Here is a 13,347-nt window from a genome sequence, read left to right as displayed (position 1 = left end):
ATGAACCATTGCAGGCATACATTATGGTGGAAGCTGTGTGGACAAAGTTAATTTCTTTACGTTATTAATATTGTATGCAGCTCTATTTAATTTAATAGAGCAACATTTCACTTTTGATTGGCAGAGGTAGGTATAAGAGGTGGAGGATTTGTTTATGGGACTTATTTTTCTGCATTTTGACGTGCCATGCATATCCTAGAACAGTGACGCGTCACCCGTTTTTGTAGAGAAGCCTACACTTAGAAAAAAAGGGTCTGGATAGAACCAAAAAGGGTTATATTGCTTGCTTCATATATGGCACCCCTTTTGTAGGGTTCTTTGATCAGAACCCCAGGGGTTCTACTTCACTGAACCAAAATTGGTTTCCTTATAGAACCCTTGGGTTCCATATTCCTATATAGAACCAATTTCGATTCTATATAGAACCTTAAGTGGTGCCATTTATGAAGCAAGCATAGAACCCTTTTGGTTCTATCCAGAACCCTTTTTTCTGAGTGTAGGCCAACTTGAGATATCTTGCCTCCTCGTGGTTTCTTATGTGGATGTCTTTAATACAGGGCCAAATAGTGACCAGTACAGTACAAAGTGTGCTATTCCAGTGCTGGTCTCAGTTCCTATTTTATGAGGTGTTGTGGCGAAGATAAGCACAATCCCCAATACTTCAATATGGTAATTAATCCAGAAATTGTAAATGTATTTCAGCTCAGGAGAGAGAAAAAAATCACTAGTTCAATCGGCCGGAAAATTGAAGTTTGACGCACGAGTCTCTGCTGAAACAATAGGGTCTGCGACACTCTCCTCCCCACTACATCACCTCCTCACCTTACTCCCCCTCCCCCTCTCTCTCTCTCTCTCTCTCTCTCTCTCTCTCTCTCTCTCTCTCTCTCTCTCTCTCTCTCTCTCTCTCTCTCTCTCTCTCTCTCTCTCTCTCTCTCTCTCTCTCTCTCATTTGTCATTTGATTTGAAATAATCTTTGAAATGTGCCCACAGTTATGTGGGGCTAACAAAGCCCATTTTCTTTTTTCCTTTAGCTTTTTAGCCAGTCTCCTTTTTTAATTCACGCAGCCCATCACGCGGACAGATGTCACTTTCGCTGATAGCAGTGGTCTTTTTTATTTTATTTATATGTTTCCTTTTTTATTGAGGTACGTAATTGTGAACATATTTCGTTTACATTCAAATCATAATTTGGATAATCGTAGGCCTCGTGGATAATGGAAATAATCTACATTCTTGCTTTTCAATAAATTCTGGACAAAAATCCTTTCAGTGGTTGAAATAGCTTTTCATCAGTGTAGGATCAAGTGGATAACATTATAAAGAAAGAAAGAAAGAAAGAAAGAAGAAAAACATCGTCGATTCTTGGCTCAATGGCGTGTCACCCTATATTATGATCTGCTGTGAGAAATGAGCTTGATTAACCTGGGGGGAAGCTTGATTGATCACTAAAGAGGGTACATTTGAAAGTTTTAGTTATAACGTTCCTATAGAGGCCCTTAACACTTCAAACTTCAATTTTACGGGCTATTGAACTAACCATGTCGCTGACAAAACTGAATATATGTATTAAATTACTTTAACCGGAGATTAATTACTATCCACTGAGAGAGTTATACGAGCCTTTTCGCCATGAATTTGCATATTAATCAAATTCTAGTTGATAATTCAAACGGAGAAATGGATTTAGGGGCATTGGGGCATATATCACAAAAATCGCTCCCTCTGATCTCTCTCTTTCTCTCCCTCGGGCTCGGCTCACTCTCCCTTAGCGCTGCTAAGCCGCTTGTCGAGTGTATTAAAATCAGAGATGCAGAACGAGCTCGCGTGGCTATTTGGTGAAAACAGAAATTGCCTGTCCACTTTTATGATGTGTTCATGCTGAGAAGGCAGATCTTAATGTGTGCTGTCAGAGTGCCCAGGATTTAAGAGGGGAAAGAGACTTTGTGTGCGCGTGTGTGTGTGTCTGTGTGTGTGTGTGTGTGTCTGTGTGTGTGTGTGTGTGTGTAGACCATTTGTTACCACTAACGTAAGTAGCCTCTATAGCTAGAAATAACTAGCTATAGGCCAAACTTCTGTTTTCAACTTTGTAATGGAATGAAAGAAAAGTCTACATTTAAGATCTCTACTGTATTTAGTGTGCACGTTAGGGAAATACAATTGAAATGAAAGATTACAAAGAAAATAAAAAAATGTTAGAAATATAGGCTCCAGGAAAATTGGTAAAATAGCCTCCAGTGCAGCAAACTGAGTTGAAAATGGGGAAAAAAACAGGCCACATAGACCTACATCACTTAACAAAGAGCCTCAACTACAGGCAAATCAACAGTATACTTACTCCCCAGCTTGCTTGCATTGTCCACATAGTACATAATCAAAAGAAAGCACTCTTACCTTACGGACAAAACCTAGCATGTCATGAATAAACCTTTAAAACAATATTCATTACACCTTTTCAGATCCGTCTATTATTTTTAGTAGAGGCTTATAAACAAAACTCTGCTCACTGGCAAATGTCTCTACCCCACATGCATTGGAATGGCTCCTCCAGCACAGCTGCTGTTGGCAGTTTACTCTAGGATTTTGGATTCAGAAGACATTTAAGCAAATCTGTCTAAATCAATTTAGTATTGTCAGACAGTTCACATGCAGGCAGGCGATCCAAAAGCTGGCTTTACATCACGTCTCCTCGTGTGCAGACTGCAGATCAACCAAACTCCTTACTGTAAGGAGATGGGTTATTAGAGTCATAACAACATTGGTTTGTTATTGACTTCAGTTCCACAGAAACAGCAGAGATGTGGGAAAAGCTCTGTTCATCAAGACACAAAGTCATTAGCTATGTTAGGAGGCCAAATTGCAGCTATATCACTGCCAAATGTGCATTAATTATAGAACCAACGGTGATGTCGATTTAATACACTCCCCTGCTCATCTTCACAAACAAGAGTATAAGTTATTGAATCAGGATAGATCATTATGTATGAACGCACATTAAATTATATTTCCAATATTGAGTTCTTTGTTTTGACTCAGACATATGAGAGCTGTGGCCTGCTTGGTAACCCAATGTGCACCAAATTTGTGCTAGTAAGTGTATCTGGGAGCGTGTATGTGTAATAATAATTTGGTGGGTGCTTATATTTGTCCTATTTCACACATGTACACGTGTGTATTAAAGGTACAATATGCAGAAATCGCTCTCCCATTTCCTGGTTGTCCAAATTCAAATTGCTCGCCTAAAGCTGGTGTGCAAAACCGAAATTAAACGATGCAAAAATGAAACTTAAGAACGGGAAGTATAGAAATAGTGCACATAGAACAGATCTATGGCGGACCACCGCTGCCGAAATTAGAATGAAATGAATAAATGCACACATAAATAGATAAATACATACATGGATGAATGAATGCACACACAGATAGGTAAATCATTATTTAAATATTTAATCCCACTTTAATTCATTTATATTATTTCTTATTTCTGTATTTCTTCCTCCAATATGACAATGAGGGGGTGTCAAGCAAAGGTCTGTGGGTGGTATCTAACACACCATTTGTTGATCAATGCCACGACGCGTTGCTCGATTGCATTTGCCTGGGCTACGTTCAGTACAACAGAAAGGTGTTCAAAGTTTAAAGGCCATGTTTCACATTAGCACCCCCAAAATAATAATGTGTGGCTAGGTATTGGGGCGGCAGGGTAGCCTAGTGGTTAGAGCATTGGACTAGTAACCGAAAGGTTGTAAGTTCAAATCCCCGAGCTGACAAGGTACAAAAGCTGTTGTTCTGTCCCTGAACAGGCAGTTAACCCACTGTTCCTAGGCCGTCATTGAAAATAAGAATTTGTTCTTAACTGACTTGCCTAGTAAAATAAAGATAAAAAAAAAAATATATATATATAGCTATGTTTCAATTTGAGATGTCACATTGTTATTGAAATAGGAGATCAACTATTATATGCTGCTGTGCCACACGCACACCATAAAAACACACAAAAACAACAAATGGAACATTGTCCTTGCTCGATGTAGAAACAGTTTTGGAACACTGAGCCATTGACTGCCTGCCTGCACCAGGTGGCTGTGTTGAGAGTGGGTCGCTTTTGACAATAAGGCACCGGACTACAGCCATATAGTTTTGAACCTAGAAGAAGGCCAAGAGGCGGGAGTAAGCAAAAAGATTGACCGGGATGGGCAAGGGGAATGTCCAGTTGGCTAGAAAAACATAGTAAGCTAATGTTACTGATCATCAAGCTAGCTGATCTACAACTGCTCAAATTGATGTGGCTAGCTATGTTTTACAGGCAGACTCTCAGTTTTACACTGAGCTAGCTAGCTAGATAATGAACAAAACGGCAGTTATCATAAACCAATATTATCTAGCTAGGTATGGTAACTACATATCTGTCAGGTTCCTGGCAGGTGTCAGAAGCAATGCATGTTCGCTAGCACACGCTAGCTTGATCATTTATTATGTAATCGAGTGGATACCTAATTAATAGGGTTGTCATTTAGTTAGATACCTTGGCTAATTCTTGACATCATCCATCTTTGAAGCAGATTGTTTGCAAAATTAGGTCTCAACAATCACAGGCATCTACACTAGCAGCTAGCTAACTACCGTAAAATAAGGAGGCGCATGTTGTCATGATGGAATAAGTCACCTATGTGAGGCTAGCCACAATAGTGGAATTTGCTGTTCACCTTAGCAATTGTTTGTGAAATGAGACGTGGTGCCGTAATATAAATAGTATCTTAGCAAGCAATAAATGTACATGTTTTCATTATTTGTTATTTTTAATTGAACCTTTATTTATCTAGGCAAGTCAGATAAGAACGTAAGAACATATTCTTATTTACAATTGCGGCCAATCCCGGGCAAACCCCAACCCGGACGACGCTGAGCCAATTGTGCACCTTCCTATGGGACTCCCCCAATCATGGACGGTTGTGATACATAGCTGTTATCACAAAATGGCATGTATACTTTCAGATCTATTGTTGCCATTTTAAAGACATGAATGTAAAAGTAGACAAACTCATACATGAATCCTACAGTAAATACAGGTACCATTTTCTTTTGTTAATCTCTGAAGGTTTGTCATTTGATTTCTTGGAGCCTGGGGGAGATACCATACTACAAATTAGGATATTTCTCTGCATCCAGGTGGAGGCTTGCTACCAGCAAGAACATGGAGCACTCTGTGTCCGTAAGTCATATGATTATTTTCCTTTACATTGCATGATACTAGGGAGGAGGCCCTGGGCCAGTAGGAGGTCAGGGGTGAGGGCCCTCTCTCTTTCTAGCACTCACGAATGCTATCTGTCTCTCTCCAGGTGCTAGAGACAGAATGGTCCTGGGACCTACAGAGCCTTCTGACCAACTACATGCAATCTCTCCAGAGCACAGACAAGTAAGCGACAATCACAATAGTATACTTGATTTCACAATGTAAACCTGCTTCATCATGGCAGTCTGCCTGTGTGACAACATATTGTAGCATATTATCCAGGGCCACTAGCTGGATTGGATTTACTGTACTCATGCCAAAACTCATGCTCTCTCCTCCCTGTAAAAGTCTTCCAGACATTTATCAAAGCTAACATGTGTCCATCCCCAGGTGAGTCTGCTGGGCCATGGAACACATAAAAAACCAGCCACCCTGTTGTCAGCTATATGCTGACAGTTCCCAGAGGAAGGAGACAGCTATCAAGGCTTTCAAAGGCCACGTTTTTTTGGATGACTAAATGCAATAACGTTTTTATAAACTCATTTAAATTGTATAGTTAGATTACAAAACAATAACTTTCATAGAATGTTTGTCATGTAGGTCTTCACACTAACTTTGACTAACTTCTGTGGTAACTTAAACACAAAGACAACACTTGGAGCTTGTGATTCAAAAGGTCTAAATTAAATGCATGTCCAGGGTGAATGAATGTTTATTAATGTATATCATATACATCACACAGGTGTGTCAACTAAAATATATATCCCAGATAAGATTGAAGAATTGGACAAGTAGAAAAAGTGAAAATAAGTCAATGATTCTGTCCAGACCAGTTGTATGAATTTGAGTGCTTATATACAGTACCAGTCAAAATTTTGGGCAAACCTACTCATTCAAGGGTTTTTCTTTATTTTTAATATTTAGAATAATAGTGAAGATACCCAAACTATTAAATAACATATATGGAATCATGTAGTAACCCCCCCCAAAAAAAACTATATATATATATATATCAAAATATATTTTATATTTGAGATTCTTCAAAGTATCCACCCTTTGCCTTGATGAAAGCTTTGCACACTCTTTGCATTCTTTCAACCAGCTTCACCTGGAATGCCTTTCCAACAGTCTTGAAGGAGTTCCCACATATGCTGAGCACTTGTTGGCTGCTTATCCTTCACTCTGCGGTCCAACTCATCCCAAACTGTCTCAATTGGGTTAAGGTCAGTTGATTGTGGAGGCCAGGTCATCTGATGCTGGTTAAGTGGTTAAGCAGGTTAAGATGTGTCTTGAATTCTAAATAAATCACCAACAGTGTCACCAGCAAAGCACCCCCACACGATTACACCTCCTCCATGCTTCACGGTGGGAACCACACATACGGAGCTCATCCATTCACCTACTCTGTGTCTCAAAAAGATATGGCGATTAGAACCAAAAATCACACATTTTTGACCAAAGGACAGATTTCCACCTGTCTAATGCCCATTGCTTGTGTTTCTTGGCCCAAGCAAGTCTCTTCGTATTATTGGTGTCCTTTAGTAGTGGTTTCTTTGCAGCAATTCGACCATAAAGGCCTGATTCACGCAGTCTCGCCTGAACAGTTGAGATGAACATGTGACTTACTTGAACTCTGTGAAGCATTTATTTGGGCTGCAATTTCTGAGGCTGGTAACTAACTAACTTATCCTCTGCAGCAGAGGTAACTCTGGGTCTTCCTTTCTTGTGGCGGTCCTCATGAGAGCCAGTTTCATCATAGCGCTTGATGGTTTTTACGACTGCACTTGATGAAACTTTCAAAGTTCTTGAATTTTTCCAAGTTGACTGATCTTCATGTCTTAAAGTAATGATTGACTCATTTCTCTTTGCTTATTTGAGCTGTTCTTGTCATAATTTGGACGTGGTCTACCTTAACACAACACAACTGATTGGCTCAAACGCATTAAAAAGGAAAGAAATTCCAAAAAGTAACTTTTAATAAGGCACATCGCTTATTTGAAATGCATTCCAGGTGACTACCTCATGAAGCTGATTGAGAGAATGCCAAGAGTGTGCAAAGCTGTCATCAAGGCAAAATGTGGGTAATTTGAAGAATCTCAAATATAAAATATATTTTGATTTGTTTAACAGTTTTTTGGTTACATGATTCTATATGTGTTATTTCATAGTTTTGATGACTTCAATATTATTCTACAATGTAAAAAATATTTAAAATAAAGAAAAACCTTGCAATGAGTAGGTGTGTCCAAACTTTTGACTGGTACTATACATGTCGACAGAATGGCTGTGAGACAGAGACTGTTGCTGTACTCCCAGGTTAGGCCCTTGCTTCCGGTACCACTGAAGAACACAGTCTTCAGTCAGGCAGCTTGAAGATGTGTCACTATTTAGACCCATATCACAGCATGCAGTGGCCTGATGGGGAGATGGCATTAAATGCATTATGTACCTTTCATCACCAAAGTCATGTTAGCATTTACTGCACATGTTGCTGAAGAATTCAACTCTTATGTTAGTGTCTTTGATATATGGAAGTTCACATTCAATATTCAGGTCATAAGCATTGACTAATACCTCTAGGGCAGGGGTAGGCGACCCTAGTCTTTGAGTGCAGCAGGCACTTCATGTTTTTGATTTAATCAACCTGGAAGACCATGTGTGTTGAATTTAGGCAATTGATCAATTAGCTCAAGTTAGTCACGATACACAACAACATAATAGAACCTTCAATTGAACAGAAACAGGGCTTTACTGAACAATCAGTTGAAAAACATGGATGGGTTGGGTTGTGGGTTGAAAATGCGACTCTGCCCTTTAAATACATCAGTCATTGCTTCAAGCCACACCCGGCACACCCTCCGAACAGAGTAAACGTATCACAAAGTCTGAACTTTTTGGGAAAATGTGGCGTTCAGTACAAACTGCTCCGTAACGTAGCAAACATTCAAGCGAACTGATACGCACCCCTAGTGTGGTGCCTGGTTGGAACAAAATCCTGCAGTATCTGCGGCACTCCTGGAACAGGGTTGCCTACCCCTGCCCTAGGGACCTGTGGCAAAGTATTGGGCAACAGCTTTCTTCCAGGGCCATATTCACAAAGCGTCTCAGAGTAGTCATATTGATCTAGGATAACCTCCACCGTGTCAATGTAATTGTACTCAGTGTGAAGGCAAAATTGATCCTAAAATCAATACTTCAAATCTGAGATTCTTTGTGAATATGGGCCCTGCCCTGTCAGCATGCTGGCCTGTTAGCAATGCCACTCCACCTGAAATGCAACAAAAACATGAATAATAATTAGCTTAGTCAGTCAGTAACTTAGCTAACTAGCTAATGAAACACTCATGTAAATGTGCACAAACCCCCTACTTAGGGTTATATGAAAACAACACAGCCTATTTGTAGTAAAATGTGGAGGTTATTTTCTTGCCAACTTTAGCTCACAAATGCATACATCAATAAACAGGCAGGGAAACAACACAATTTGACAAAAACTTTAAAAATACACTTGTGCGCAATAAGGTCCGACAGTTGACAGTGCATGTCCGAGCAAAAACCAAGCCATGAGGTTGAAGGAATTGTCCGTGGAGCTCCGAGACAGGATTGTGTCGAGGCTGAGATCTGGGGAAGGGTACCAAAACATTTCTCCAGCATTGGAGTTTGCCAAAAGGTATCTAAAGACTCTCAGACCATAAGAAACAAGATTCTCTGGTCTGATGAATCCAAGATTGAACTCTGTGGCCTGAATGCTGGCCTGAATGCCAAGCGTCATGTCTGGAGGAATCCTGGCACCATCCCTACGGTGAAGCATGGTGGCCGCAACATCATGCTGTGGGGAAGTTTTTCAGCAGTAGGGACTGGGAGACTAGTTAGGATCATGGAAAAGATGAACGGTGCAAAGTACAGAGAGATCCTTGATGAAAACCTGCTCCAGACCGCTCAGGACTTCAGACTGGGGCAAAGGTTCACCTTCCAACAGGACAACGACCCTAAGCACACAGCCAAGACAACACAGGAGTGGCTTCAGGACAAGTCTCTTAATGTCGTTGAGTGACCCAGCCAGAGCACGGACTTGAACCCGATCTAACATCTCTGGAGAGACCTGAAAATAGCTGTGCAGCAATGCTCCCCATCTAACCTGACAGAGCTTGAGAGGATCTGTACAGTTGTATTCTGTGGGTGTCACTGAGTAGGCTGATACCCCCTTCATGGACCCAAGATCCATAGGCAAGGCTGTACATTGCAATATGAATGTCCAATACGCTCAATAAACTGGCTGGTGAGGTGACTTCCTACACTCAAAGTCCTGCAATATGGCTAATTTCACAGTGGTGTCAAAGTCCTGCAATAAGAGTTACGATGCCAATATTTGTGTAATTTCTTCACAGTTATGTTCTGGGCTGATATCCCATTTCCTGTAACAAAGATCCATAGGTAAAGCTGTACGTTGCAATATTAATGTTCAACATGCACATGACACACAATAGGCTGAATGGTGATGTGATTTCCCACAGTAAAAGTCCTGCAATAAGAGCTACGACACTAATATTTGTGTATAATCTTCAGTTGTGAACATTTCATGGGCCCAAGATCCATAGGCAACGCTGTACAATGCATACAGGACAGTGGTGGTCTGTGCCGTTTAAGATGAGGGGGGACACATTTTGATTCTGAGTATGGCCATATTTCTATTACAGCAGTACATTGGATGACTGTCATTCATATTCCATTCACCCAGCTCAATGTAACATCGATAGGTTTAGGCTACTGTCATTCATATTCCATTCACCCAGCTCAATGTAACATCGATAGGTTTAGGCTACTGTCATTCATATTCCATTCACCCAGCTCAATGTAACATCGATAGGTTTAGGCTACTGTCATTCATATTCCATTCACCCAGCTCAATGTAACATCGATAGGTTTAGGCTACTGTCATTCATATTCCATTCACCCAGCTCAATGTAACATCCATAGGTTTAGGCTACTGTCATTCATATTCCATTCACCCAGCTCAATGTAACATCGATAGGTTTAGGCTACTGTCATTCATATTCCATTCACCCAGCTCAATGTAACATCGATAGGTTTAGGCTACTGTCATTCATATTCCATTCACCCAGCTCAATGTAACATCGATAGGTTTAGGCTACTGTCATTCATATTCCATTCACCCAGCTCAATGTAACATCGATAGGTTTAGGCTACTGTCATTCATATTCCATTCACCCAGCTCAATGTAACATCGATAGGTTTAGGCTACTGTCATTCATATTCCATTCACCCAGCTCAATGTAACATCGATAGGTTTAGGCTACTGTCATTCATATTCCATTCACCCAGCTCAATGTAACATCGATAGGTTTAGGCTACTGTCATTCATATTCCATTCACCCAGCTCAATGTAACATCGATAGGTTTCACCCAGCTCAAGGATAGGTTTACTGTCATTCATATTCCATTCACCCAGCTCAATGTAACATCGATAGGTTTAGGCTACTGTCATTCATATTCCATTCACCCAGCTCAATGTAACATCGATAGGTTTAGGCTACTGTCATTCATATTCCATTCACCCAGCTCAATGTAACATCGATAGGTTTAGGCTACTGTCATTCATATTCCATTCACCCAGCTCAATGTAACATCGATAGGTTTAGGCTACTGTCATTCATATTCCATTCACCCAGCTCAATGTAACATCGATAGGTTCAGGCTACTGTCATTCATATTCCATTCACCCAGCTCAATGTAACATCGATAGGTTTAGGCTACTGTCATTCATATTCCATTCACCCAGCTCAATGTAACATCGATAGGTTTAGGCTACTGTCATTCATATTCCATTCACCCAGCTCAATGTAACATCCATAGGTTTAGGCTACTGTCATTCATATTCCATTCACCCAGCTCAATGTAACATCCATAGGTTTAGGCTACTGTCATTCATATTCCATTCACCCAGCTCAATGTAACATCGATAGGTTTAGGCTACTGTCATTCATATTCCATTCACCCAGCTCAATGTAACATCGATAGGTTTAGGCTACTGTCATTCATATTCCATTCACCCAGCTCAATGTAACATCGATAGGTTTAGGCTACTGTCATTCATATTCCATTCACCCAGCTCAATGTAACATCGATAGGTTTAGGCTACTGTCATTCATATTCCATTCACCCAGCTCAATGTAACATCGATAGGTTTAGGCTACTGTCATTCATATTCCATTCACCCAGCTCAATGTAACATGATAGGTTTAGGCTACTGTCATTCATATTTCACCCAGCTCAATGTAACATCCAGCAGGTTTAGGCTACTGTCATTCATATTCCATTCACCCATCAATGTAACATCGATAGGTTTAGGCTACTGTCATTCATATTCCATTCACCCAGCTCAATGTAACATCGATAGGTTTAGGCTACTGTCATTCATATTCCATTCACCCAGCTCAATGTAACATCGATAGGTTTAGGCTACTGTCATTCATATTCCATTCACCCAGCTCAATGTAACATCGATAGGTTTAGGCTACTGTCATTCATATTCCATTCACCCAGCTCAATGTAACATCGATAGGTTTAGGCTACTGTCATTCATATTCCATTCACCCAGCTCAATGTAACATCGATAGGTTTAGGCTACTGTCATTCATATTCCATTCACCCAGCTCAATGTAACATCGATAGGTTTAGGCTACTGTCATTCATATTCCATTCACCCAGCTCAATGTAACATCGATAGGTTTAGGCTACTGTCATTCATATTCCATTCACCCAGCTCAATGTAACATCGATAGGTTTAGGCTACTGTCATTCATATTCCATTCACCCAGCTCAATGTAACATCGATAGGTTTAGGCTACTGTCATTCATATTCCATTCACCCAGCTCAATGTAACATCGATAGGTTTAGGCTACTGTCATTCATATTCCATTCACCCAGCTCAATGTAACATCGATAGGTTTAGGCTACTATTTGATCATCAACATTTTCCCATAACAATAGCAAGGTTGCTACAACCTAGGTCAAGATAAAAAAAAATGTAGTAATCAAGGTGACAGACAAGTGACACATTCAATACCGCCTTGTACACTCTCCTGCCTGCATCTAGCTGATCTAGGGTGGAATCATTAGTCCAACAGTTGCAAACAAGAGTTTCTATTTGAACCATCTCCAAGCGGTCTGTCATGTGCCTTTTACTGAGGAGTGGCTTCTGACTGGTCACTCTTCCATAAAGGCCTGATCGGTGGAGTGCTGCAGAGATGGTTGTCCTTCTGGAAGCTTCTCCCATCTCCACAGAGGAACTCTGGTCAGCTCTCTGACCAAGACCCTTCTCCCCCATTACTCAGTTTTGCAGGCGGCCAGCTCTAGGAAGAGACTTTTCTAGTGTCACAGCAAAGGTTCTGAATACTTGTGTGTAGATTGCTGAGGATTGTTTTTTATTTAATACATTTTAGGACAAGGCTGTAACGTAACAAATTGTGGTAAAAGTCAAGGGGTGTGAATACAGGCACTGTACAAACAGCATGATCATTTGCTTGTTGTATAATTCATTCTCGCATCTCCATGCTCTCCTCTTCTCACCTTTTTCCTTCGTTTGTGGACTTCAGTGCACAATACAACAGCTGTCTGTGACCAGGTAAATAAATCTTTCCAAGGGCCTCCCGAGTGGCGCAGTGGTCGAAGGCACTGCATCGCATTAATAACTGTGCCACTAGAGATCCTGGTTTGAGTCCAGGCTCTGTCGCAGCCGGCTGCAACCTGGAGGCCCATGGGGCAGTGCACAATTGGCCCAGCGTCGTCCGGGTTAGGGGAGGGTTTGGCCGGCAGGGATGTTCTTGTCCCATCGCGCTCTAGCGACTCCTGTGGCAGGCTGTCGCCTGTGCCTCCTGTGGCACAGTGCACAATGACACGTTCACCAGGTGTACTGTGTTTCCTCCGATACATTGGTGTGGCTGGCTTCCGGGTTAAGCAGGCATTGTGTCAAGAAGCAGTACGGCTTGTCTGGGTAGTGTTTCGGAGGACGCACGGCTCTCAACCTTCGCCTCTCCGGACGGGAATTGCAGCGATGGGAGAAGACTTTAACTACCAATTGGATACCACGAAAAAG

The 13,347-nt window shown here is 41.1% G+C and overlaps 1 long non-coding RNA gene across 2 annotated transcripts; it reads left to right on the top strand.

Annotated features, from left to right (window-relative positions):
* The first annotated feature begins 9,474 nt into the window (after positions 1–9,474).
* Positions 9,475–12,192, top strand: LOC127916500 (uncharacterized). Of its 2 annotated transcripts, XR_008095050.1 has the most exons (6): positions 9,475–10,152; positions 10,208–10,647; positions 10,720–10,939; positions 10,995–11,049; positions 11,160–11,434; positions 11,594–12,192. It is a non-coding gene; the product is annotated as an uncharacterized LOC127916500 (long non-coding RNA). The 2 variants fall into 2 exon arrangements; XR_008095051.1 differs by lacking the exon at positions 10,995–11,049.
* Positions 12,193–13,347: the final 1,155 nt, after the last annotated feature.

This window comes from Oncorhynchus keta, chromosome 36, assembly GCF_023373465.1.
Source record: "Oncorhynchus keta strain PuntledgeMale-10-30-2019 chromosome 36, Oket_V2, whole genome shotgun sequence".
NCBI lineage: Eukaryota > Metazoa > Chordata > Actinopteri > Salmoniformes > Salmonidae > Oncorhynchus > Oncorhynchus keta.
This window is presented reverse-complemented; position numbering and strand designations above follow the sequence as displayed.